Genomic DNA, 14,536 nt, shown 5'->3' on the forward strand with positions numbered 1-14,536 from the left:
AATATTACTATACTATTTCAGAGCATTTCCCTGATATTAGGTCTTAGACAACCCCTAAAACTTCTTCCAAGATGGAGCCTTTCTGAATTGTGATCCCTACAACTGAGATTGAAGCAGATTTTAGAGAGACTCAGTTTTATCCGAATTCCCCAGATACTATTCCATATATCATGTCTACTTTCTACTACAGTGAATAAATACATCTATCAGTGGTCATAATGAAAGCTTCAGTGTTCTCCAAAAGTATACCATTAAAGCAAAAAGGATAGATTCACAAAAGCAGATATGCACCTTCACTTCTTTAATTTTTTGTTGTTAGTCACAAAGTCATGTCCGACTCTTTGCAATCCTATGGACTGTAGTCACCAGGCTCCTCTGCCCATGGGATTCTCCAGGCAAGAATACTGAACTGAATTGCCATTTCCTTCCCCAGGGGATCTTCCTGACCCAGGGATCAAACCCATGTCTCCTGCATTGGCAGGCGGATTCTTTACCACTGAGCCACCAGGGAAGCCCTCACATCTTTAATATTGAACAGTAAAATATTCTATTGTCTCTAGTGTCTTCTTCTGGTATCACAAACATTATCAACTGTTTGGAAATGTTTATTTTCCCAAATTATGCAAAGACGTCTTTTGCAAAGATCTCCTTGTTCTTATCGTATCTTTCCTCTCTTGGTCTATAATCTAGATCATGGCAAAATGGTAGTAAAAATAATAACCAACTAACCAAACCTAAAATATGAGGAAAGGAAGCTCAAGTCAGTTGGTTAAATTCAATCTTAACTTTTCTAGTGTTTTTTTTTTTAAAGTAGAAAGCACCTCATTTATGAGGCTAATATTACTCTAACACTAGAAATAGATCAAGATATCACAAAGAAAAATAACTACATACCAAAATCCTTCAAAGACAATAACATGTAAAAATCCTTAAAAGGCTAGCAAATGAAATATTACAATATATAAAAAGTATAATATATCATGACCAAGTGGATATCAACACTGAAAAATTAGTAAGCATGATCCACTCTATCAACATCATGGTTTTTTTTTAAACTTTTGATCACCAATACAGAAAAACAAAAAAATCACTCAACAAATTCAACAAGGGTTCATGATGAAATCTTTCAGTAAAGCATGATCAGAAAAGAATTTAACCTGATAAAAGGATTTACATAAAATCTACAACTGACTTTATAAAAGTGAAAGATAGAATTAAATATTTCCCCAATAAAGGAGCTTCCCAAGTGGCACCAGTGATTAAGAATCCACCCGCCAATGCAAGAGACACAAGAGACGTGGGTTCAATTCTGGGTCGGGAAGAACCACTGCAGAAGGGAATGCTAACCCACTCCAGTATTCTTGCCTGGAAAATCCCATGAATAGAGAAGCCTGGTGGGCTACAGTCTATGGGGTCGCAAAGAGTAGGACACAACAGCACACATGTCAATAAGATCAGGAATACGTCAAAGATGTCTACTCTCACTTCTAGCTAATCTCATAGTGAGATCCTACTCAGGACAATAAGGCAATAAAATGATACAAAAAGCATTTAGATGGAAAGAAAGAATAAACTGTCTCTATTGGCAGACAACATGACTGTTTAGATAGAAAAATATCAAATAATTTATGAGAAAAGTCATTAGGACTCACAAGTGGGTTCAGTAGGATACAAGTTTGATACACATACCAGATAATACACACAGAAAGGTTTACTGTATGGCTGTATGCTGTCAATGAACAACCTGAAATTAAGACTTAAAAACTGGAGCCATCTATCACGCCATCAAAACAGAAGTATTTAAGGATAAATCAAACAAATACAGATAAGACTGAGATACTGGAAATTACAAAACATTTACGAGGGAAATCAAATTAATCCTACATAAATGGAGTGATATACCAATTACGTACCTGAACAGCTAATGCTATTAAGGTATCAGGACCCAAACCAACTTACAGACTCAATGCGGTCCCAGTACATGTTGCGTCCTCCAGCTGGGAAGGGCTTGAGGTAAAGACATTGCCTGTCAAAGCAGGAGACATAAGAGATGCAGGTTCCATCCCTGGTCAGAAAAATTCCCCGGAGGAAGGCATGGCAACCCACTCCAGGATTCTTGTCTGGAGAATCCCATGGACTGAGGAGTCTGGCAGGCTATGGTCCATTGGGTTGCAAAGAGTCGAACACAACTGAAAGTGACTTAGGCAAATTAAGAACCTCTGCTCAATGAAAGACATTGTTAAGAATAAAATGGAATCTATACACTGGGGGAAAATACTTTCAACAAAGGTATCCAGTAAAGAACTTGCATCAGAATATGTAAAGAACTCACACAATTCAAAAATAATGAATAAATAAATAACAAAAGGCTTGACAAGCCTATTACCAAAGAAGCAAACAACTACATGAAAAGATATTCCACGTTATAATGAGGTGGAAACTGAAGACAATGAATGACCACTGAGACCGATGAAAATGGCTACAAATCGAAGCAAAGCAAAAACATGACCCCAGTGCTGAGGACAACGTGGAATTTTCATCCACTGCTGTGGGAGAGCAAAAAGGTACCATCGCTTAGAAAACTGACACTTTTCATAGCGTTTAGCACCCTCTGTAATATGTTGATAATCCAGCTGAACATTCATCTAATAAATGGATAAGTAGTTTTAAGTCTATACATTGGAATAAAACAGCAATTTAAAAAAAGAAGAATTACTGATATAGGTAAAAACTTAATCTCAAAAGGATTCTGCTAAATGAAAGAATGCAGATACAAAGACTATATACTCTATGATTCGATTTACATAAGATTTTGCAAAAGACCACATTCTAGAGACGGAAATCGGTCAGTAGCTTTTAGGGTCTAGAATTGGAGATGGGAGTTGACTGCAAAAGGGCAAAAGGAAAATCTGGAAGTGAATGGGAGTGTATAAATCTGGACGGCTAACGAGAGTGTTTAAGATCCTGACTGTGGTGGATGCTACACAACTGCGTGACCTGTATCTCTTTGTTAAAACTTATTGATGTATAACTGAAAGAGATGGGTATCACACTTCACTAACATGCATCACTAAACTTCATGTAAGAGGGGGGTTAACTGTCAAGTGGGTGGTGGAAAGCGTTTGTGTCTTTTCTCTTGTTGTCCTTTAAGAAACCAGAGCTGGGGAGACAGTAGGCTGGAAGGGAGGGGCCTCACTGGAAACTGGTCTCTTTTCAGACCTTAGGACCTGGAATCGATCAACTCACGTTTATTGACTACAAATGTATACAGTAGGAGATGTGCATGGCACATCTTCCCCCTTTGCTGTAACAAAGACTAAAGAGATACGATTCTTCCTATAAAATTCAGTGTGGCATCTTGCCTTCAGCAGCCACGTTTTTTTGAAAGTATTGAGATTTGGGCTGGTTTTCTATATTTCCAATTTTAAGAATTACAGGGTTGGGGAGTACAATGGAGGTTAATTAAAGGATTTGATCAAAATAAGCGTTGGAGAATCAGGGGCAAAATATAGTCACTCAGTTTAACGAGATGATTTACCATCTGAGTGAACTTAATGTAAATTTTACTTTTTAACATTGCTTTTCTGAAGATCCATTTCCTTTGGCAAAACTGTAAAGAAAATATTATATAACCACATCTATTCAATGGTTGTTGTGAGAAATCAAATAACAAAACACAAGCAAAGTACTTAGTTTATATCCAGCATCTGGTAAGTATTCAACATATTTCAGCCTAAAAGAAAAAGAAGGAGCCACTTCTGTAAAAATGTGAGTGGAAGCTACTGCCAGCCATTTTCATTTGTCATACATGCTTCGGACAAAACTCTCAAAGTCGATAACCCAGCTGGGTCTGCAAAAAGCTAGTTAGCAGGTGCTGTTTATAAATTTAAACTCTAGTCACCATGTAATGTAATTTAAAGGACGAAAGAAGATATTTTATTGGTCATTTGAAGATGTTGGATTGGAGGTCTGCTCAAAATTCATGACATGCATTAAAAAATAAAAGTAAATAAAAACCTAACGACCTTGTAAACAGGCACAGCTTCAAATAGTCAGGGTTGCCAATCAGATACAAATAATGTTTCTCAGCACTACGAAGGGTTTGGATTTAATTGCTTAGTGCTCTTCCTATAATCCCCTTATTCTACAGCCTCATGAAAGAGCTAATCAGAGAAAATTCTCCAAAGTAACTGGTGAATATACAATTCTGAAGAAGGTTTGTTTTTTGTTTTTTTTTTAAAGACTGCATCATTCAGAGACAAGTTTTCAGGGCTGCAGCCAAAATCCATTATAACAGAATTTGGACTCCAGAATTTTTGCTTCAAGTTGGAAGAAATTTGGAAGCGATCAGTTAAAGGTAGAAGAGGGGCGGAAAGAAAGGAAATTACAGTTTTAAGAATCCAATCTCTAAGCCCCTACAGCATAATCTCATATGCCTTATGTGCTTTTAATTCTCAGAACAATCGTTGAGGTAATTCCTATTTTCTTCATTTTGCAGATGGGGAAATAAGGAGAGGTTTAATTTGATCTACTGACTTCCCAGGTGGCGCTAGTGATAAAGAGCCTGCCTGCCAATACAGAAGACATAAGAGTTGTGGGTTTGATCCCTGGGTGGGAAAGATCCCCTGGAGGAGGGCATGGCAACCCACCACAGAATTCTTGCCTAGAGAATCCCATGGACAGAGGAGCCTGGCAGGTTACAGTCCATAAGGTCGCACAGAGTTAAACACGACTGAAGCAACTTAGCACGCATGCAGCAAAATTTGATCATACTTAACTAAATAAAAATAAACTTTAGAGGTTTAAAGTAAGGTTAAAATATATGCCTTAAGCAGAGAACAGACTCCTCAAAGAAAGACTCCCCTAAGTCTGGCTTCTCAGTCTACTTTACTGCTAAAATGTCATACCAGCTGATGGCAACAACTCACATCTTGAAACAGTTTCACTGAAAACAAAAATTTCAGAAATACTCCCCAATAAGATTTTCACATAATCTCATTTATCCTCAAACCACCTATTAGGTGCATATGATTCCCATTTTACAGATGCAGAAACTGAGAGTCCAGGAGATTAAGTAACTTATTCAGGGTCTCAAAACAAGAAGCCAGGAGAGCCAAGCTAAGACCTTCATTTTTAAACTCCTGATTCCACAATCTTTCTCCCAGAGCTTCACATAATATTTCCACCAAGGGACCCTACACCAGAGAGGATCTGTCCATCATGAAAACAATCTAATTTATTCCCTTAGCATTTAAACATTATTTTCCAAGTTTCCATTCATTTCACATGGCTTACAAATGACAATTTGATTTCAACATGAATGTATTTAAAAATTCTAATAAATTTTCTCTAAACTTTCTTATCACAAGTTTGGGTAAACTTGATAGGCTTAGAAGATGTCTCCTGGGGATCCCTGGAGGTCCAGTGGTGAAGAATCTGCCTTCCAATGCAGGGAACATGGGTGTGATCCTTGGTCGGGGACCTAAGAGCCCACATGCTGCGGGACAGCTAAGCCTGCGAAGGCAGTTACTGAGACCCCGCCTCGAGGCCATGCTCCACAAGGAGAAGCCTGTGAGCCACAAGAAGAGAAACCTAACACACCGCAACAGAGACCCAGCACACTGCAAGACAGACCCAAGACACCACAACACAGACCCAGCACACCTCGAGACAGACCCAGCATACTGCAACACAGACCCAGCACATCACAACACACGACAACACAGACCCAGCACACCACACAGACCCAACACACCGCAACACAGACCACACAGCAGAACACTGATCCAGCACAGCCAAAATTAAAAAAAAAAAAAAAATTGCAAAATATTACAAACAAGGAGACACCTACTGTTTCACCTGAGTGTTCAGCTGGTCCTGGCATTATTGTTACTTTCTAGTTGCCCCATATTCTCGTTTAAAAATACTGTGTTACCTAAAATACTATAGTCAGTGGGGAAGACTTACATTTACTGAGGCCCCAGCAATCACCGTGTGGTCATTTATATCTGTTTTATCATTAATATTCGCAGTAACACTGTTTGCTGCTGTTATTGTTTAGTCACTAGGTCGTGTCTGATTCTTTATAACCCCATGGACTGTAACCCCACCAGTCTCCTCCATCCATGGGATTCTCCAGGCCAGAATACTGGAGTGGGTTGCCATTTCCTTCTCCAAGGGATTTTCCCAAACCAGGAATAGAACAAAAGCCGTGTCTCCTGCATTGGCAGGTGGGTTCTTAACCCTGAGCCACCTGGCAAGCCCAGTAGCACTGTTCTGTTAAACTGAACCAGGTTTCCAGCAGACCCTGAATCTTGGGTTTGTCTCCGAGGTTCTCATCTGCTTCAAGATGCTCCAAGGTAAGTTTTATTTTTGCACAGATGCTTTTGATTTTATGGTGATAAAGGAAATAACCTGTACTATACTTACAGGAGAAAATAGATTCTATGAAAGGAAGCAAGGGACAGTTTTTCTCCTTTTATTGTTGTTTTCATGTCGAGTACAACCAGAATGTCCACGCTCTTACAGTCAGAGCTTGGTGATGGACGATGAGGGGGATCGACTTCCCCGCAAAGGCCCAAGGGCACCATTTGCTTATAACACTTTCATTTCCCACTGGCTTAAACCACGAATACAAATGCTTTCCCGGCTTTTGGACCTGCTGAATTTTTAGAAAGGAATAGTTGTTTATAAGGAATAGTTGGTCCAATGATATGGCAGAGATATTTGTAAAAGGCTGAAATATGAAAGACATTGTAAAACTAAGTTAAATTCTTGGATATTTAAGAGCATGAAATGTATCTAAAACATTACATTTTTCAAAATTGCGGGTTAAATTAGAATTGTATGATGTTAAACTGATGTGGCTTTTTAAACACCATTCTTCCCCTCATTCAATATATATTCATTCAAGCCCAGATAAAGTCCCTGAATGAAACTAAGCATGCTTTCAAAAATTTTAAATCTTTTCTCTCTCTCTTTGTTTTCTGAGACAAACATCTCCATGGTGTTTGGTGAAGGTACTATTTTCCCACATTTTAACTGTAAAATTTTGGTAGCCTGTGAGTGTATTTGGTAACCTGAGGTATTATATGAAAAGACTCTCACAAACATTTAGGATCTCATATGTGCTAGTTCCTGATCATACATTTTCTTATTCTGTCCTCATAAGAATTACCAGATAAGCGTTGATATCCATGTCTTGTGTGCGGCACAGACTGAAGTTCAGGGAGGTCAAATACTGACTCCTGGGCCACAGAGCTGGCACGCCTCACTCTCAACGACCTTCTGTTTCCAATTTACCAAGGGTATACTGAATCCCATCCACTTCCTGCTTTGTAAGTAAAGTTTTATCAAAAATTTGTCAATCTCATTTGTTTACATGTTGTCAAGAGCAGAACTAAGAAGATATAAAGATCTAGATAGTAAAGATTTTTGTCTCTGAAGCCCCATGGTCTCTGTGGCAACTCAAGTCTGCCGCTCAGTATGAAAGAGCCATAGTAATTCCTAACAGTGTGGCTGTGCAGCAATGGAACTTTCTTGACAAGAGGGGAGGGCGACAAGCCGGTTCTGGTTTTTGTCAGCCCCACTCTGGTATAGCAGTGTGTCCCCTAAAGCAGATTTTTGACAAGTTTATTAAAAATACAGAAAGTCTGAGAATTGCCTTTCTAATTTCTTTTTAAATGAGCAATTGAAAAGCTCATGTATTTAAAGTTCAATTTGCGGCACTACCCCTTCGTTGGTCGTTCACTTTCTACGGCCACCGCCCGGTCATATTTGGTGCCTGAAGGAGGAGACAGAGTGACAGACCTGGAGACTGCAGTTCTTTACCCCTCACACAGTTCTTTCACCATGCCTGGGTCGCTTCCTTTGAATGCAGAAGCCTGCTGGCCCAAAGATGTGGGAATTGTTGCCCTTGAGATCTATTTTCCTTCTCAATATGTTGATCAAGCAGAGTTGGAAAAATATGATGGTGTAGATGCTGGAAAGTATACTATTGGCTTGGGCCAAGCCAAGATGGGCTTCTGCACAGATAGAGAAGATATCAACTCTCTGTGCATGACTGTGGTCCAGAATCTTATGGAGAGAAATAGCCTTTCTTATGACTGCATTGGGCGGCTAGAAGTTGGAACGGAGACAATCATCGACAAATCAAAGTCAGTGAAGACGAATTTGATGCAGCTCTTTGAGGAGTCTGGGAATACGGATATAGAAGGAATAGATACAACTAATGCATGCTATGGAGGCACGGCCGCTGTCTTTAATGCTGTTAATTGGATTGAGTCCAGCTCTTGGGATGGACGGTATGCCCTGGTAGTTGCAGGGGATATTGCTGTATATGCCACAGGAAATGCCAGACCTACAGGTGGGGTTGGAGCCGTTGCTATGCTAATTGGGCCTAATGCACCTTTAATTTTTGAACAAGGACTTCGTGGGACACATATGCAACATGCCTATGACTTTTACAAGCCTGATATGCTTTCTGAATATCCTATAGTAGATGGAAAACTGTCCATACAGTGCTACCTCAGTGCATTAGACCGCTGCTATTCTGTCTACCGCAAGAAGATCCGTGCCCGGTGGCAGAAAGAGGGAAATGATAGAGATTTCACCTTGAATGATTTTGGTTTCATGATATTCCACTCACCCTATTGTAAACTGGTTCAGAAATCTCTAGCTCGGATGTTGCTGAATGACTTCCTTAATGACCAGAACAGAGATAAGAATAGTATCTACAGTGGCCTAGAAGCCTTTGGGGATGTTAAATTAGAAGATACCTACTTTGACAGAGATGTGGAAAAGGCATTTATGAAAGCTAGTTCAGAACTCTTCAATCAGAAAACAAAGGCATCTTTGCTTGTGTCAAATCAAAATGGAAATATGTACACATCTTCAGTGTACGGCTCCCTGGCTTCTGTTCTCGCACAGTACTCACCTCAGCAGCTGGCAGGAAAGAGGATCGGCGTGTTTTCTTACGGTTCTGGTTTGGCTGCCACTCTGTACTCCCTCAAAGTTACACAAGATGCCACACCAGGGTCTGCTCTTGATAAAATAGTAGCAAGCATATGTGATCTTAAGTCAAGGCTTGACTCAAGAACTTGTGTGGCACCAGATATTTTTGCTGAAAACATGAAGCTCCGAGAGGATACTCATCACTTGGCCAACTACATTCCCCAGAGTTCCATAGATTCCCTCTTCGAAGGAACATGGTACCTAGTTCGAGTAGACGAAAAACACAGAAGAACTTACGCTCGGCGCCCGTCTCTAAACGACGACACTTTGAATGAGGGAGTAGGCCTTGTGCACCCAAGCACTACAGCCGAGCATATTCCAAGCCCTGCTAAGAAAGTGCCAAGACTCCCTGCAACAGCAGCAGAACCTGAAGCAGCTGTCATCAGTAACGGGGAGCATTAAGATACTTCTGTGAGGTGGAGGACTTCAGGGGGGGTTGGGGGAACGGGACATCTGGGGTCAATTTTAAAAGATTACATGTTGCTTAAATTTTTACGTGACTGACATGGAGCCTGGAAAACTATCGTGTCCTTGAGAAAGTCTCTTTGCTCAGTTTGCTAACATGCTTCCTGTTGTGATCTAGCCAATGCTTACTGTACTCGAATGATGGATGTTAAGGGCTCTGTAAGACTTCATACCTCTCTGGCCATGTGTATGCATGAAGCTTAGTTTTTAAATGTAGCCTGAAATCGTGCACTTCTGGTGAGGAAAGCAGCGGTACTAGTCTCCGATTTTAATTTTTTTAAACATGTAAGAATTTTATACTTTGAACAAACAAGATTACTGAAGGTTCCTGTGGTTTTTGAAAAAAAAAAAAAAATTTTTAGTTTAGGGAATGTGTGGTTTTAATGTAATATGCACAAACCCAGTTTGAAAATGACAAGACAAACACTCTTTTTCTAGAATTTGTGAATCCTTGAGAGAGAGAGAAAAAGAGAGAGAGAGAAGAATTGGGAACGGTGACACTGGTTCTGGAAACTGTTACTTTAAATCCAGGCCATCAGTGATGAGTTACTGCCATGATCTCTGTGAACAGAGGGATGCCAGCACTGAGCAGACTGTGGTATGGAAAACATGGTACCTCTGGGGGCTATGGGTCTGCTCCCTAGGTCTGCTCCTGACTCAGTGCAAAGTGTATTTTGTGGAAGAGCCTTGATATTATTGGAGCTGTGTATGAGAAAGCTTGTGGCTGTGATCCTTCCCTTGTACCTTATTTTCAGGAATAAATAAAACATTTTTCTGGCTGCCTTTCAAAAATTTAAAACAAAAAGGAAGGACAGGGACAGGGCATTGTGAAGTTATTTCTGATGGTTCAGTATTATAAATTCAACTTAAAGACTGACAGCATCAACTCATGTTGTAAGTATTCCTTTCCTTTTTCGTTTTTGTATCTGTTCAGTGCAAATTGAAAGATACAACTCAAGGTTTTTACATAGTATGACCAGCCAAAAAGTATTCCACTTCTCAAGGTCTGGAAGTAGGATATATAAAGCGTTTTCTCAGACTTTCACCTTAAAAATAGCAACAGTAACAAACCATCACATGGAATGAATAAGAAGACTGGTTGGACAGTTTCTTAGATCCTTCTGGTGCTGAACTATGACATGAGCCTTATAGATTGTAAAATAGAGATAGTTGGAACTAATGTACAGAACTAAATTTTTTAAACTTTATTTGCCGTTGAATTCTGTGAAGTTTCAGTTATCTAAAATAAACTTACACAAATATGAAATGTAATGTTTCAGATTGCAAGGTAATATGTAATGTAGTGTTTGTAAAATAATCTTAATATTAACTAGTGGTGTTTTGATTTGTACAGTTATGATTTGTTGAAATGACTTCATTTTAACATACACTGATGTAGATTAATAATGTAAGTTCAGATTTAAAGATTGATGGGGACATGGTGCATGTAATACTTTTTGCAAGTATCGGGAGTTCAGTATGTTTTGAAAAGAGTAATTTAACTTTGGGGGTGTCAGGAAACGGGTTTTCTCAAAGCCCATTGCCGGCAATGGGCAGGCCTAGTGAAAATGGCACAGAGCATCAATTGTGCACCTTATTAACAGTGAGGTGGGTAACTTTGAATAAAGTTTTAGAGAAATATTTAAAAAAAAAAAAAAAAACAGAAAAAAAGAAAAAAAAAATAAAGTTCAATTTGCTTATAGTTTGAGCATAAATTCTGTTGTTGTTGATTTTTAAACTGCCTCTTTTAGAAGATGGCTAGAAACACAAGCATCCAGTATTTGAATGACCTTAATCTCCAAGGAGTTCTCTCAAAATAAGCACAGTATAAAATTTATATCTATATTGATCATTTTGATGCCCTCTGCATGATAGGTGTGGTGGAAGACACAGGTAAAGCTTTGGCCTTCAGAAAGGTCATAATTTAAAAGGCAAAGAAAAATGCCTGCAACAGATCACACAGGCATGCATGGAGCAGAGGAGAGCCTGAGATCCCCCTGCTACATCCCCAGCCCAGGTGTAATCTCAGCGCTCTGGGAACTGGCTTCTGAACTGCTTCCTCTGCCCACTTATCTCGCCCAGCAGTGCAGTCTTGATTGACACCACATCTCTCAAGTGAAATGGAAACTGTTGCCAAACCCAGGTGCCCAGCCAAAGGAAAAGCACGTGTCTGGCAGCAGAATACGTGTTAGATGTCAGTCATCCAGAGGAAGAGTTCCAGCCACAGGGGGAGGCTGGCATTTTGCAGGAGAAATGTGAAAGAGGCATGATCCCAGGTTTGCAACGGTCTACAACAGCTGTCAGTGCTTGAGGACCAAATACCACAGTTAGTATTGTCCCCCGGAACCTTACAGAAACCAGATTTGAGCTATGGAAGAATGAGACAAGGATGCTTTGTTTCCAAAGCACTTGCATTTCTTACCTAAAACTACAGGAACTCTTTAGCAAGAACCTCGGCAGTCCAACTCATTTTCAGGTCAGAGATAAAAATAAAATGTTTTGATGTAACAAATAATATGTAGTACACACTGTTCTAAATGTTCACAAACATCAACTTGGTTAACTTCTTAAAAAATTGCATGAGATAGGTCCAATTACTCTCTTATTTTTTAGACCTGGAAATGGAGGCAGAGAGAGGCCCTTAATGTTTCCCATCCCAGAGCGGTAGAGCTCAGAGTGTGATCTTCACCACTGATGCTGCTCAAGTGTGCCTTCACTCTGAGCAAATGGGAGCATGGTAGTTTATTTCTCTGAGCTTCTGCACAGAGCTGGGATAAGCCTTCTTACCTCCCCACATGGTTGTGGAGATTAAAGGAGATAAAATGTAAAGTGTCCAACGGGGTGTTTAACAGATAATAATTACAAAAGATTTCACATCTTACAAGCTCTTATGAGCCAAGGATTGTGATAAGAAGTCTGCACACTCAGTCATGAAAAGAATGAAAACGCCACTTGCAGCAACATGAGTGGATCTACAGACGATCACAGGAGTGAAGTCAGTCAGACAGGAGAAGACAAATACCTAGGCTATGACAGTCGTATCATAGGATATGCTTCCACTTACACGTGGAATTGTAAGAAAACAAACAAAAACCTGAAACAAGTGAACTTATTTACAAAACAGAAGCAGATTCACAGACATAGAAAATAAATGTATGGTACCAAAGGTCTGCTGCTGCTGCTAAGACGCTTCAGTCGTGTCAGACTCTGTGTGACCCCCTAGACAGCAGCCCACCAGGCTCCTCTGTCCCTCAGATTCTCCAGGCAAGAACACTGGAGTGGGTTGCCAAATCCTATACACACATACACTTTGAAAATTGCCATAATATGCTGCAAAAAAAGCTCAGTGGCTTACAACCACTGAGATGTATTCCCAACACTGTGGGCCTGAGGGCCAGCTATGGTTCTGCTGACTTGGGCGAGGCTTGGCGGGCTGAGCAACTCTGCTCAGGCACTGTGGTCAGTTAGTCTTAGCCCTGAGCTGTGAGTTAAACTCAGATCTACACTACCTATGTTCAATATGAGGTCCAGCTGATGGATCTAGCACTACCTGGGAACCTTATAGGAGATCAGAAGAAAACAAAATAAAGAAAGGTGAGTGCCAAAGAACTGACACTTTCAAATTTGTGGTGCTAAAGAAGACTCTGGAGAGTTCCTGGGACAGCAAGATCAATTCAGTTAATCCTAAAGGAAATCAGCCCTGAATATTCATTGGAAGGACTGACGCTGAAGCTGAAGCCCCAATACTTTGGTCACCTGATGCAAAGAGCCAGCTCATTGGGAAGACCCTGATGCTGGGAAAAATTGAAGGCAAGAGGAGAAGCGGGTGACAGAGGATGAGATGGTTGTATGACATCACTAAGTCAATGGACATGAACTTGGGGGAACTCCAGGAGATAATGAGAGACAGGGAGGCCTAGTGTGCTGCAGTCCACGGGGTCGCAAAGAGTCGGACACGACTTAGTGACTCAACAACAACAAAGGGCACAAAATGGGGCCATAACTTTTAAAGCCTCTGCTTACATCATGTCTGCTAAGATTTCATTAGCCAAAGTGAGTCATGTGACCAAGCCCAACTTCAGTGGGGGCAGGTTCACTTACTCAACTCACATCTGGCTGAGTCCCTGGTCCTCTCCTTAGATCTTGCCAAAGGTGAAGGAGGGATAAATTAGAGGAGTGTGAGATTAGTACACACACACTACTCTGTATAAAATAGGTAATCAACAAAGGCCTACTGTATAGCACAAGGAACTCTACTACATATAATAACCTAGTCCATGGGGTCGTTGAGAGTTGGACATGACTGAGCGACTTCACTTTCACTTTTCACTTTCATGCGTTGGAGAAGGAAATGGCAACCTACTCCAGTGTTCTTGCCTAGAGAATTCCAGGGACTGTGGAGCCTGGTGGGCTGCCGTCTATGGGGTTGCACAGAGTCAGATACAACTGAAGTGACTTAGCAGCAGCAAGAGAAAATAATTTGTATAACTGAATCCTTTTGCTGTATACCTGAAACTAACATGATATTATAAAGCAACTATACTTCAATTTAAAAAAAGAAAAAGGTTTGCTCTTATTATCTCATTAATCCCCAGAAAATCTCATGACATAGATGCTAATATTGTCCATATTTTACACAGGAAGAAATTGAAGATATAATGGTTAAATGCTGTGCTTAAAATCATCGTCTAGGAAGGAGCAAATTCCAGAAGCTAGGACATGCTCATTAAAAGTTTATTCCTTTCTTAATAAGAAAAAGGACTGTAGCTGGCAAATAACCAGGAAGGTTCTAGATATTTGAGGTGGATGGGGGATCTTTCTGGGTCTGAAGCTAGAGCCTTGGACTGGCATGTGACCATCTCCCCTGAATCTTAGAACTTAACCTTTGGAAATCCTTGACCAGGTACTACTGGGGGTATGATAGAGCAAGAAGGAAATGGGGACCTCCCAGAATTGCCCCCATGAACCCATGTTTAGAGTTATTACAGGATAAAACAATTCAAGGGCACCTGAAGTCTCACAGGTATCCTTTCTAGGTGAGTTTTACCACCATTAAATA

General features: G+C 40.3%; 1 pseudogene across 1 annotated transcript; it reads left to right on the forward strand.

Annotated features, from left to right (window-relative positions):
- Positions 1–7,725: 7,725 nt before the first annotated feature.
- Positions 7,726–10,749, forward strand: LOC147343913 (hydroxymethylglutaryl-CoA synthase, cytoplasmic pseudogene; annotated as a pseudogene). Its single transcript, XR_015156087.1, has 2 exons — positions 7,726–9,428; positions 9,916–10,749. The product of XR_015156087.1 is annotated as a hydroxymethylglutaryl-CoA synthase, cytoplasmic pseudogene (transcript).
- The last annotated feature ends 3,787 nt before the right edge of the window (positions 10,750–14,536 follow it).

Source organism: Bos grunniens, chromosome 27 (genome assembly GCF_055505025.1).
Source record: "Bos grunniens cultivar Pamir isolate PY7600 chromosome 27, Bosgru_T2T1.0, whole genome shotgun sequence".
Taxonomy (NCBI): domain Eukaryota; kingdom Metazoa; phylum Chordata; class Mammalia; order Artiodactyla; family Bovidae; genus Bos; species Bos grunniens.